Source organism: Triticum aestivum, chromosome 4A, assembly GCF_018294505.1.
Source record: "Triticum aestivum cultivar Chinese Spring chromosome 4A, IWGSC CS RefSeq v2.1, whole genome shotgun sequence".
Lineage (NCBI taxonomy): Eukaryota > Viridiplantae > Streptophyta > Magnoliopsida > Poales > Poaceae > Triticum > Triticum aestivum.
In genome coordinates this window covers 290,139,494-290,147,470 of record NC_057803.1, presented here as the reverse complement: position 1 = coordinate 290,147,470, position 7,977 = coordinate 290,139,494, and positions in this window count along the sequence as shown.

Genomic DNA, 7,977 nt, shown 5'->3' with positions numbered 1-7,977 from the left:
TGCGGTATTATTGACGAGGAGGTCCTCGCTGCTCCTGGCCACCTGACGGAGTATCCAACATGCTCTAAGGCTGTGTGTTGGCATGGTATCCGATGTACTGTGAATTATGCATGGCCCATTGAGCCATCCCTCCAATACGGTTCCGTGCCCTGTAGTGGGTTTTCGCTTCTTTGTAATTGGATTTGGTGACTTACGAGAGTACACCCTTTTAGTTCGGATAGAGGGTTTAGTTAGAGCCGGAGGATTCCAGAATTGTGTTTGGGATTTCCATGTGCTTTCCATCGCACAGTACTTCCGTACTATGGACGCTATGTCAGCAAAGTTAGTTATATCACAGCGACTTATGGCGTTGAAGATTCCCTTGTCCGTGCAATTTTTGCAAAAGAATGAAATTGCGTCTTCCTCGCGACAGTCCTTCGCCTTAATTATTGCAAGGAGGAATCTGGCCCAATAGTGATGTATTGTCTCTTGGGGCTCTTGTCTAATATGGGAAAGATCACTTATGTGAGGGTGGGTGGGTAGATTTAAGTCAAAACCCTGGCCCGGTCTGAGACCCAAAGGAGTTTCCGAGCTTGGTAGTTAGGGCTCTGGGACGTTGCCCAACGGTACTAGCCCGCTGTTCGATTCCAGGTTCGAAGCTTGGGCCATGTCCTTACGTAGACTGGTATCCTTCTCGGAGAGCTCAGGAATCCGGACATAGTTTGTTCTCAAAATAGAGGAAGAATCGCTGCATCGCTCCTCCACCACCACTATCATATTGGTAACCGACGGAGAGTTAATCTCCCTTTGGTCGGGTTTAAGCCCGATCTGATCATAGTTCGTAGCGACTCCCAAGGTGGCAATGCGATCCAAGAGCTCATTCAAAGAAGAGAGATCCATTGGATCCAGCTGCTCGGTGAATCCCGAGCCGACGTGGAGGCTTTTTTTGATGACCCGAGAAGTCATCATCGGCGCAACGGCCGATGGGGCGGTCACGACGAAGCCGCCTAATCGGAGAGTTTGGCCTACAACAAGGGCTCCCCCAGAGGTAACGTTGTCCCTGACAACAAGGCGAGCCATCAGGCCTTACCGTGATGGCACAGTGGAACTCTCAATGAAAGCACCAATGTCGGTGTCAAAACTGGTGGATCTTGGGTAGGGGGTCCCGAACTGTGCGTCTAAGGCGGATGGTAATAGGAAGCGGGGGACACAATGTTTTACCCAGGTTTGGGCCCTCTCAATGGAGGTAATACCCTACTTCCTGCTTGATTGATCTTGATGATATGAGTATTACAAGAGTTGATCTACCACGAGATCGAAGAGGCTAAACCCTAGAAGCTAGCCTATGGTATGATTGTTGTTGTCCTACGGACTAAAACCCTCTGGTTTATATAGACACCGGAGGGGCTAGGGTTACACAAAGTCAGTTACAAGGGAGGAGACCTACATATCCGAATCGCCAAGCTTGCCTTCCACGCAAAGGAGAGTCCCATCCGGACACGGGACGAAGTCTTCAATCTTGTATCTTCAAAGTCCAACAGTCCGGCCAAAGTATATAGTTCGGCTGTCCGCGGACCCCCTAATCTAGGACTCCCTCAGCTGAGATCCCCTTGCCCTGCAGCGGGATCCTCGGCCGCCCGGCACTAGCCAAGTTCAGGGCGACGTCGCACTACGCCTACAATACGTTGAAGCTGCCTGGGCCGATGACCATCATCACCGTCCCTTCCGACAAGAAGGATGCGCTGATGTGCGCTGACCAACTCTATCGAGAAGCAGTTGCAGCAGCTATCGCCAAGGCACCTGCTCCTGCTGTTGAGGGCCCGGAAGGGAAGAAGAAGACCGGCAAGACCTCTCGCACCCACTCCAGCAAGCACTCCTCTTCAGAGTACTGTGCTACCATCGAGGACGTGCTCGAGAGCTCTACCGGCAAGAGCAAGAAATCTAGAGCTGCACCACCAGAGAGCAAGAGGGTATTCATCAAGGAGGATGGCACGGGAGGGGATTTCACCATCAGCTCCACCGTCGATGGCAAATAGGAAAGCACACTCGTCACTTTCCTGCGGGCGAATGTCGATGTGTTTGCGTGGCAAGCATCAGACGTCCCTGGCGTTCCCAGGGAAGTGATTGAGCACCACCTTGCTGTCTGTCCCCATGCGCGACCCATCAAGCAGAAGGTCAGGAAGCAAGATTTGGAACGACAGGAGTTCATCACAGAGGAGATCAGGAAATTGGAAGCGGCAGGTTTGGTGAGAGGAGTGCTCCACCCGACGTGGTTGGCCAATCTGGTGGTGGTGCGCAAGGCAAATGGGAAGTGGAGGCTGTGCATTGACTACATGTAGGATCGAAAGTATGTCTAGAGGGGGGGGGGTGATTAGACTACTTGACCAAATAAAAACTTAACCTTTTCCCAATTTTAGTTCTTGGCAGATTTTAGCTATTGTAGGACAAGTCAAGCAATCATCATACAATTCAAGGAAACAAGCAAAGAGTATATTGGCAGCGGAAAGTATAGCATGCAACTTGCAAGAATGTAAAGGGAAGGGTTTGGAGAATTCAAACGCAATTGGAGACACGGATGTTTTTCCCGTGGTTCGGATAGGTGGTGCTATCCTACATCCACGTTGATGGAGACTTCAACCCACGAAGGGTAACGGTTGCGCGAGTCCACGGAGGGATCCACCCACGAAGGGTAATGGTTGCGCGAGTCCATGGAGGGCTCCACCCACGAAGGGTCCACGAAGAAGCAACCACCCACGAAGGGTCCATGAAGAAGCAACCTTGTCTATCCCACCATGGCCATCGCCCACGAAGGACTTGCCTCACTAGCGGTAGATCTTCACGAAGTAGGCGATCTCCTTGCCCTTACAAACTCCTTGGTTCAACTCCACAATCTTGTCGGAGGCTCCCAAGTGACACCTAGCCAATCTAGGAGACACCACTCTCCAAGAAGTAACAAATGGTGTGTTGATGATGAACTCCTTGCTCTTGTGCTTCAAATGATAGTCTCCCCAACACTCAACTCTCTCTCATAGGATTTGGATTTTGTGGAAAGAAGATTTGAGTGGAAAGCAACTTGGGGAAGGCTAGAGATCAAGTTTCATATGGTAGGAATGGAATATCTTGGTCTCAACACATGAGTAGGTGGTTCTCTCTCAGAACATATGAGTTGGAATTTTGTATGTGTTCTGATGGCTCTCTTCACGAATGAAGAGGAGGTGGAGGGGTATATATAGCCTCCACACAAAATCCAACCGTTACACACAGTTTTCCAATCTCGGTGGGACATAATCAACAAACTCGGTCGGACCAAAAAGGTAAACCTAGTGACCGTTAGAGATTTTCGGTGGGACTGACATGCAACTCGGTAGGACCGATATGGTTAGGGTTTGGGCATAACGTAATCTCGGTGAGACCGATTACACAAACTCGGTGAGACCGAGTTTGGTAATAAGCTAACCAGAGAGTTGGTCAGGCAAACTCGGTGGGACCGATTTGCTCTTTCGGTGAGACCGAAAAGTTACAAAAAGGAAACAAAGAGTTTACATTGCAATCTCTGTGGGACCGATTCGCTCTTTCGGTGAGACCGAAAAGTTAAGAAAGGGAAACAGAGAGTTTGCAATCCCATCTCGGTGAGACCGAGATCCCTATCGGTAGAACCGAATTGCTAGGGTTTGGCAGTGGCTTATGAGAAGTGAAGCTCAGTGGCGCCGGATAGAAAGAATCGGTAGGACCGAGTTTGGCTTAGGGTTTAGGTCATATGTGGATATGGGAAAGTAGTTGAGGGTTTTGGAGCATATCACTAAGCACATGAAGCAAAAGGCTCATTAAGCAACACCTCATCCCTCCTTGATAGTATTGGCTTTTCCTAAAGACTCAATGTGATCTTGGATCACTAAAATACAAAATGAAGAGTCTTGAGCTTTTGAGCTTGAGCCAATCCTTTGTCCTTAGCAGTTTGAGGGTTCCACTTTCACATCCATGCCATGTCAATCATTGAGCTTTCCTGAAATAGTCATCTTGGAATAGCATTAGCTCAATGAGCTATATGTTGTTATGAGTTACCAAAACCACCTAGGGATAGTTGCACTTTCAATCTCCCCCTTTTTGGTAATTGATGACAACATATAGATCAAAGCTTCGACAAATGATAATAAGCATGAAATATATCGTCGCTTTGAGAAGTATGTGACAAGTAAGAGCTCCCCCTAAATTTGTGCATATTTAAAATTTGCTTTGGACTGCAAATGCACAAAGAGTTAGAGTCATGGGTTACTCTTCCATGTCACATACATCTTGGTGGAGCGCTTAAAATGATAAGAATGAAATACATGCACTCATCACCAAGAATAGTGAATGATCACATAAGATAGATAAGATGATAATATTAAGCAAACATTAAGTGTAGCTTATGATCAAACACATGATCATCAATGTCTCACGAGCAATGACATAGTATCTCACACAAAAGCAAACAAAGTTCGAAAAACCACCAAATAAAACAAGAGAGAATAAAAGCAACACTCTCTCTCGAAGCCTATGATCTATACATTTTCTCCCCCTTTGGCAACAAGTTACCAAAAAGTTCCTAGAAAATGCATAGTGCTAAGTCGACACTCAGGCTTGATCTTCAGGTGGTGGTGGAGTCCGGAGCACTCCAAGGACGAAGCCTTTTGTAGACGTGGTCGGAGTCGAGGGTCAAGTGGACGCTGGAGCTGGTGGAACTGAGGCTGTAGCTGGTGCAGACGTGGTGGCTCTGGTGTCAGCAACTGGCACTGCAAACGACCTCGGACCTCGTGGCACTCTGGCAAAGGCATCAGTTGTAGTCTTGCCTCTCCTCTCATGCATGTCATCCTGGAGCTGCTCCACTATAGTCTGAATCTCTATCACTTTGACATCCAAGTCATAGAACTTTTGTTCCATGATCCTCTCTAAGCTCGCCTGGTTCTGAGTTAGGGTGGCTAGTCCTTGCTCAATCCGCAGGGTGGATGCAATCAAGTAACCAAGCTGCTCTTGTTTGGTCTTCAAGAAGTACTCAGATGCCTCCTCTTGAGTTGGCATCTTGGCAGCTTTCTCCTTCCTCGCCTTCTCCTTCTTGGCTTGTGCTTGGGCAGATGATGGTTCATTCTCATGCATGACAACCTGATTATCTTCAAAATCTGGATGAATGGGCAGATGTTCCTTATCCAAAAGGTATATGCCTATGCCCATCTTGGAGTTGATCAGCTCCTAGATCTGAGGGGCATATCCACAGCTCCTCTTCTGGTCTGCTGCTGTCCTCTTGATGGTCTCTACCATGAGGCTCATCACCTTGAACTTTTGTGGCACATCAAAGATATGTAGCAAATTGATCGCATGGCCCTTGATCATCTTGTGATCTCCAGATTTGGGCAATAAGGTGTGCCTCAGTATCCAATTGATAGTGGGCAGCCCTGACAGAAGATAGTGTACTGAGCCAAACTTGAACGCATCAAGTGCTTCATTTGGAATCTCCTTGTACATGTTTGACATTGAGTTATGATCCATCTTCTTCTTGGCATAGATATCCAAGTCATCCTCATGCTCTTCAGGGGCATTGATGAGCTGTGCCCACTCAGCAACTGTAGATTGGTACCTCGTACCCTCAGACATCCATACAATTTTGCCATCTGAATAAAAATGTGCTATGGAGTAGAACTGCATGATGAGTTCCTCGTTCCACTTTGTGAGCTTCTGCCCAACAAAGTCCTCTACTCCACATGCCTTGAAGCTGTCCTGCACTCCAGGGTAGTGCTCTTTGTTGTCCTTGATGTATTCCCAGTCGACCCATCTCATATCACAAACTATGGGCTTCTTATCAAGCAGCACTGTCTCATAAAAGTCCTGCTATTCCTTAATGTGGAACCTTTAGTCAACAACAGTCCTTCTCCTTGAAGCATACAGATCTGCTTCTCTCCACTTCCTGAGCCCTGAGTCTCTCCTGAGCTTCATGTCCTCAGCCACAGGATGAGCATCACTATGGTCTGGGATCTTGGGCTTGAGCTTTCTGAGCACTTGACCTTCTTCTTCTTCAGCAATGTCAGGCACTAGGGCCTTGTTCTTTTCAACTGCAGGTATACTCCTTGTATTCCTCTTTGGCTTTGGCTTTGGAGCTGGCTTGGCCTTAGAAGCAGCTGACCCTGATCTTATGGCATCACCCATCAGCTTGGGTGCCTTAGGTGCTGGTGCAGCAACCTCTTCTTCTTCATCCTCATCTTCCATGATGGAAGCCTTTCCAAGCACTTTGGCTACGGTCTTCTTGACCCTTTCCTTCCTTTTCTTGCCTTCAGCAGCAACTGGCTCTATGGGAGTGGGTTTCTCAGTTGAAGCTCTGGCCTTTGACATAGGCTGGCTGCCTGCTGGCCTTTTGATTCTTTGTGCCTTGAGCTGAGCCATGTTCCTTCTCAAGCACTACTCTCTTTGAAGTTGCTTCCTCTTCTGCCACGTAATCCTCATCCTCTGATTCTGAGGTTCTCTTCTTCCTCTATCTGGTGGCAGCTTTTGGCAGATTGCTAGGAGTACTTCTGCTGCCATCATCTGAAGAACTTGAGGAACTAGTGCCCTCACTCATCTGCACTTACTCTTCTGACATGTTCTGGCTATCACTCTGGTCTGACATGATGAACAAGCTGACTGCTGACCCCTAGTTCGGCGGAGACTCTCTACGGCGGCAACGGCGGGGTAGAATTCCCGTTGACGGCGACGGAGACCAGCGACTGGAGGTGGCTGGCGGCGAGGAGACGATCCGGAGACCAAGTTGGCAGAGCAGGCTATTGCGCGGGCGAAGGGGTTCGGAGAAATTTCCAAATTTTTGCCCGTGACTATATATAGCCCGACCCTGTCGGTGTGACCGAGTGGAACAACTCGGTGGCACCGAGATGCAAAACTGTATACAGTTGTTGCAACTCGGTATGACCGAATGGTTCAAATCGGTTGCACCGAGATCGAAAACCTAGATCAACTTAATGATCTCGGTAGGACCGAAAGTAGGGTATCGGTCAGACCGAGAATCATAAAGAGGTTTTGGAAGTTTAAGTCTATGACGAATCGGGGACTCCAAGCGCTCCTCACACAGAGTGGTTCGAATCTGACTTGATCAAATTTTGTGATGTAGCATGAATAGAGTTTGAGACGAGAAAAGCATAGATAGCTAGAGGAGGTTCTTAGGCATTCTTGTCCATCCACTTGGCAAAAGGAAATAAAACCAAACAATCAAAACAACAAGTGGATGTCCTCGAATGAGTAAAATATGCAACCAGCATGCTCACACAATAAGATGGCAAATAAAATATGTGACAAGGCATGCACAACCAATTCTAGCATCTATCAAGCAATTTGCGATGACAAGGTCATCTATATATGAGTATATTGACTTAGGAGTCAAGTGAGAACACTTGATCATAGGTCATACTCATCGTTTAAGCTCAAGTGGGGTTACCACTTTTACATAAAGCATTGTTGTGTTCACATCTTTAGAGTTGCTTTAGCTCAAGTCTTAGAGTAAAGCTCCCCCTAGATGTGATATCCCCCCTTAGAGGGATGAACTAACCTCGGGTTTTGTCGATGATGACTTCATGTAGATGTTGAAGATGTGGATGCTCAATGTTGATGTAGATCACTTGGAGCTATCCATTTGAGTGAATTGCACTTTCAATACCTACATGGGTTAGTCCCACAAGGAACAAACAAGGATATCCATAGACATAGAGTGATGCACACACAAGATGATGTCCATGAAAACTTTTAGGTTACCTTGTCCCTTGTCTTACCAACAAGAGGGTTTGTGACTCCTTGAACTAGTGCAAGATGTGGAAGTTGATTGCACTTGTTCTTGCCAAAATGATAAGAGTGAAGTATGTTGGCGGAGTCAACCTCAAGAACTCTCTAGTTCTTCTTCTTTTGGATCCACACCATCTTGATGGAAATCCTTGGAGTTGTAGTCGTACTTGATGAAGTGGAACTTGAAGTAGTCTTGGGAATCCA